Source organism: Bidens hawaiensis, unplaced genomic scaffold, assembly GCF_021521415.1.
Source record: "Bidens hawaiensis isolate Kalapana, Puna unplaced genomic scaffold, B.hawaiensis_p1.1 tig00000760_1, whole genome shotgun sequence".
NCBI classification, from domain to species: Eukaryota; Viridiplantae; Streptophyta; class Magnoliopsida; order Asterales; family Asteraceae; genus Bidens; species Bidens hawaiensis.
The window spans coordinates 4,564,524-4,570,779 of NW_027491043.1; the positions used below are offsets into that span (position 1 = coordinate 4,564,524).

At 37.8% G+C, this 6,256-nt stretch overlaps 1 pseudogene; it reads left to right on the forward strand.

The window, feature by feature from the left end:
- Positions 1-5,277: 5,277 nt before the first annotated feature.
- Positions 5,278-5,948, forward strand: LOC143533775 (uncharacterized protein At5g48480 pseudogene; annotated as a pseudogene).
- Positions 5,949-6,256: the final 308 nt, after the last annotated feature.

Sequence of the window (6,256 nt, forward strand, 5' to 3'; positions counted from 1 at the left end):
CTTATTCCAGATCACGGTATTCCACCGTTCAAGAGCTTCTCTCTTGAACATTTGAGAAGAATATTGGATAGCTTCTTCACTTACTAATGTAAACGATTGCTTCTTGTTCCTCAAGCCATCTTAGAGCGACTATAGCATCTTTGTCTCCATAAAATTCCTTAGGTTTGTAAGCTTGGAAATTCTTAAAGTTGCATCCTTTTTGATGCTTCAACTTCTTTCGAGGTTTGTCCCTTGAGTTATTATCAGATGGAGAGCTATCATAAACTTCTTCCTTTCTTGAATGAACAGATTTACTTTTACTTTCCTTATCAGATTTTAGTTGACTTTGATTGATAGAATTATCTTTGATAGCTTCTTGTATCATTTTCTGGATTTCATCTTTATACTGGGCGGGAAGTTTCTTGTTTTCATCATTATCTCTGCTTCCAACTTTATTGGAAGGTTTATTCTATGAGTTTCTACTTCCTTCTCTTGACATACTACAATAATATTTTAAAAATAAGTTCAACATTCGAGGAATTTTAAAACATATCCTTTATTTATTGTAGTTTACAGAAGTGCACAACATTATTATTAGTTATACTTGTTACAACTACTACAATTCTTATTATCTATTTCTTCCAACGGACAATCAATTTCTTGATTTTGCTGTCCTTTTTGGCATTCTTAGTTGTTTCCTTTTCTTTTTCCTTTTTCCTCTCTTCTTCCATTTCTATATCGTTGAGCATTGCTTCGGCTATTATTGTAACATCGACTTCATAACATGTTGGGTCATCTCTGACGTATAGTCCTTCATAATCTGTGTTCCGAGTTCATTTTGAGGATGAGCAAAGTAAGGATCTTGGTTCATCGGATAATTGAAATATTCCTGCCCCTAAGGATTTTCTTCCTGATCAGTCATTATCCCTTTTCCCTTTGACTTTATTGATCTTTGGGACCCACTTGATCCACTTGATCTTGTTCCCTGCACATCTTGTCTTCGCATGATATGGGCTAGTGGGATGTTGGAATCAAATGAATCTGAATTTTCCTCCATTGAGGTCTGATGTGAGTCTTCACTACTAGATATAGGGATTGGAAGTAAAGCTGTCCCTATGCACCCTTTTCCTTTACCTGACCGAGGTTGATATGATCCTTGGCTGGATTGACGATCAGACATCTGTACGATGTTAGATGAGAAATAGGATCGCGTTCCTATCTTATCCGTAACAGTTTTATTATTCAGTGACTGTATTTTAGATACTTTCAGTTAAGTACCTATTTTGTTTGAATCAGTACTCGTGTAGGATTAAATCCAATCGTATCATATTTAATCATTCAGTGATTATATCAGTTGGTATTGAATACCAATGTTTTCAGCAATTTCTTTATTTCTAGTCAAAGCCTAGGTAATAATTATACCTAATTCGCTAAGACCGATAGATCTGATATCAACCTGTCACACCCCGACTCAGGGCCTGGGTGTGACGTCCTGGGTTGGTATCCGGTTTTGAAAATATATCAGAGTTGTGGGTTATTAGCGGAAGCCTTTTAAAATATAATATTCATTTAAAAAATGTCGGGTCAGAATACCCGTTTGATATTTCAATTAACTGTCTTTTGAAAATATAATTTATTAATAATATTCTAAATAAATATCTAAGCCATCAGATCACCTCTAATGACTATGTCTCCAATCTTCTATCAGTCTTGCCTGTCAGTTCTATTCTTTACAGTTTCCCTGAAATGTGGGGGAAAAATACGTCAGCAAACAGCCGGTGAATGACGCTGACTCAATAATACCAGTGTGTAAACAATAACAATACCTTTGTGACAATACTCATTAGGCACCCAACTCAATTGGGTTAAAATTACCCTAAGTACATGTACAATTAATCATATACACAATATCATTTCTCTGATCAGTCTCGTAGACTACCAGAGGTATGTTTAATGATATGCATGGCCTCGGGGAACTCCGAGTCACCATGTATGTATGGATCCAGACACATGTATACTCTTAATTTGAGTATGCCCGTTTCTCATTATTGTAACACAAAGTTTTAAGGATCCGTAAATCCTATGTAAACAGTTCAGACTCTAAAAGAGTTGTAAAAGGTTGGGGCGTATTCACCTTTTATGATTGTAATCAGTTTCTAACACAGATTCCTGTATATTGATCAGTTTCTGCTACTGACCCCTATCTTTAATTGAATTTCTGTTACTAATTCCTGTTTCTATTTTCAGCTTTTTGATTGACTGATTGATTGATTGTTATCTCGGACCTATAGTCCGAGAATAACATTTGTATAAATATCTAGATCTATGACCTAGCTTCAGACCCCTAGTCTGTTTTGTATAGCTGTAACCTTAACAAATCATTTGTTTGTATAAAACATATGGACATTTAGTCCCTTTATTTATTTATTAATTATATATCAGGTTTCTTCTTTAGGAAGAAACATTTATATCAGGTTTCTTCTTCAAGAAGAATTCAAGAAGAAACATTACTTTACCGGTGTGAATGAATAGTATCTTTCTTAATCATTAAGAAATACTATTTAACTATAACCTTTGCATGTAAATGATTACGTTTCTTAATCGTAAAGAAACAATAATTTACCTATAACCATTGCTTATGAAAAGTTATATTATGCTTATCAGTAATCAAGGTTCGGGCTATACTCCCGGCTATGGTGTAAGCTATTATACTAATAATAAAATAATAACTTAATCAGAACCCCTACCTCACATAGGTATTTGAAGTTAATTGCCTATGACTGATCGAGTGGCACTTCTACTTTATATCGCGTACTACTACTTAAACCGTCGGAGTTTCGGAGCTTGGCACGTTCCACGAGGTCGGCACGCAAACCGAGGCTAACTATGTGTGAAAGTGGGTGTTTGAGGTGTGAGATGGGAATGACGTGACCCCTCCCTTTTATAGCCGAAATTGGGATCCATCGCGTAGCGAGATGGTCCCTTCTTTTAGGGCATCACGTAGCACGACGCCGCAATTGTTGAGATGCTGCCACGTATTAACACGTGGCTGGACACGTGGCACCGGTTGCTTAATGGGGTCATTGCGCAGCGCGGCGCCCCCTTTTTTCTGATTTCTAGGGAAGAGCATCGCGTAGCGCAATGATGCTGTTCCTGGGCTCATCACGTAGCGCGATGGGTCCTGGAATCATATTTTTTTTACTTTTGGTCCTTCATCTTTGATAACTTGTCATTTCTTGGTCATACTTCCATTTTCCAAAAATACTAAAGCGGCCCTTATGCGGCTCGCAGCGATGCGACCGTGCGAAGTGCCAAGTGCGCCATCAAAACGCCACATTACGCCCATCGCCCGAGTCCGTGCGCGCTCCGCTAGGACTATGGAGAGTGGTTAGCCACGTTAAAACATTTATATGGAATCTTGCTTCCTTATAAAGAGCTTCAATTTCTTTATTTGTTTCCATGTTGGATGAAAATTCCATTCCTTATTTATACCCATGGGGAATGCTTCCCTTTTCTTCCATCTTTCCATGTGGGATGGAATTTTCTTATTTCCTTAACATAAGAATACTTAATGTTTCTCATTTCAGTTTTTCATTAATTATCTTGAGGATATTTTCAATCCCCCAACTTTCAAAGTTGACAACTTTAGTCCAAAATAAATATGGGATTTTCCTAGATGTTACATAAGTAAAAGTTTCAACATAATCTAAGTAACAAAAGTATTAGCACATAAGGCTTGATACAACAATCAAAATCAAAGTAATTTTACAAATCATTGTTAAGAACAAAAGATTGCAAACTAAGATGAATGATGATTGTTACTTGAAAGGATGATCACACAAAGATGGAAGCCTTGAATTCTCTCTATAACACACACAAGAAATTTTCAGCAATTATAGAGAATTTTCCTAAGGCTCCACACTTAAAATGGAGGTGTATTTATGCATTCTGGACGTCTGGCACGGGCATGCACGGTCGTGCCCCGATGTGGAAAGTCAACCCATTACTTTAGTCTAACCAAAAAGTCAGATTTCTCTGTTCTGGCACGGGCTAGCACTGGCTGGTTATTTTGAATTTTCTCGGCTGTAGATCCTGCACTGGCAAGTTTCCTGGTTGACACGGTCCCATGCACGGGCTGGCATGGGCGTGCAGGTCTGGCAGATTGCTGTTTTTGTCCCTGAAACGCCCTCTTTTCATGTTTTCTTTGTCGGGCGGGCGCCCGAAAATGCAAATTCACAAATAACTCAAATAAGTACCTAAAACAATGAATTTGCATAGAGTTCGGTATAAATATGAGGATAATTTGATGCAATAAGATGTACACTTTGTGTTACATCAACTAGTAATAGATAGTAGGGCTGTTTACGAGCCGAGCCGAGCCGAATCGAAGAAAGCTTGCTCATTGCTTGGCTCGTTTACAACTGAACCGAACCGAACGGCTGAAATTCGAACCGAGCGAAAAATGAAACGAGCTAAAATCGGACCGAGCATTTTGCAATCGAACATCGAGCGATTTCGAGCATTTCTTATTTCTTTTTCACTTTAAATTTTCAATAAGAAACAAGTTTAAAGGCTGCAATTATATATTTTGTAAACAAATTTGTAGTTTTTAGACAAATCTCTAATATGTTATAAATTTTTAGGAGAAATAAGTTTGAAGTGAGATATATAAACATGTAAACAAACTTTTTAATATTCTGAAAACTTGAATCGAACTAATAAAACTATAAAAGTGACGGAATATAAAAAATTTAAAAGAGTTTAAAAAATTGAATACTTATATTTCATGTGTGTTGTCTATATATTTATATATTTGTTCACATATAATTATATATAAATTAAATTAAAAATATATGAGCCGAACCGAACCGAACCGAGCAGACATTTGCTCGTTGCTTAGCTCGTTTACAATCGAGCGAAAAAGGAGCGAGCATTTTCCAAACAATTTTCAAATTAGCGGCGAGCAAATTCAAACGTCGAACGATTTGAACGGCGCTATTAAATACTAACACCAAAGTCCAAAACAATCTAAAAAGAAAAACATTACATTCCCCATTTGGTGGGTTGAATATGAAATAGTGAAATACTACCCATCTCACGCGTGTATGGTAAGTTTGTAATTAGACCCGAAAAAAGAGGGCTAATACCACCAAAGTCCAGTTCAAAATCAAAGCACAAAACGGTTCCGATTCCTCGCTTCTATAAAACCCCACCTAACCATCACATTCCCACATTATAACCTCTCCTCACCATCACAAACTTATTCATTCTCTCTCCTAGGGTTTCATTTCACCAACAATGGCAACAACCGAATGCACCAACGGATCCGCCGTCGAGAAGAGCAACACCGTCACGTTCACGGCGCTGAAGCTGCAGCTGTTCGTTGAGTCGTCCAAGGCCAACGACGCCATTGCGTTTTACAAGTCGGCGTTTGGAGCCGAGGAGGTGAGTCGCGTCAGTCATCCGAAGCGGAAAGCCGATCAGGAGCTTCCGCTTCTTCTCTCGGCTGAGATCAAGCTCGGTGGCACTACTATCATCGTTTCTGACTTCTCAGACGATTCAAACGCTCCGTAAGTCTCATTTTTTTCATTTTTATACGTTTATTGTAAACTATTTGTAGCTATTACTGTTTAGAAACAACAGATGTTTTGATTTTGTTCGTTTTACGGTCAGTTTTTTATTTTTAGCGCCAAAATTGTGTGTGTAGTGTGAGCTCTGGAGTGGTGTTTTGTTTGGAGACTGATGACATTGAGGCTGCGGTGGAGAAGGCGGTGAAGGCTGGTGCGGTTGCTGACGGCGAGATTGGCGAGGGTGAAGGAGGCGCGTGTTGCGGAGGGCGCGTGGGGAAGGTGACGGATCCTTATGGTGTTGTGTGGGCTATTTGCACTCCGGCGGTTAAGAAGTGTGGTGACGTGGAGGCGTAGGCGCCGTTGGATCCGGAGCGGTTTTAATTTGGTGGTTTTTAACTTTTTAATTTTAATGCATGGTTTTAAGACTGGTAATGTAGGAAATGGAATGGATAGGATTGTTAGTGGTGGTTAACTGGTGTTTTGTGATCTTAATTAATGAGCAATGACGATCTTATCCTTTTTACTTATTTGTGTTTAGTTTTTTTTATTCAAGTGGTGTTTATTTTTGTAATATATAGATAATAAGTTTTATGGATTTAGGATGGCAAAATTATTTAAACAAAAGAAATATGGCTTGTCGACAATTATGGTCTTTGTTGTTTTACACGATGCCATAAAAGTTTATGGATAAAGTACTATAGCACGTG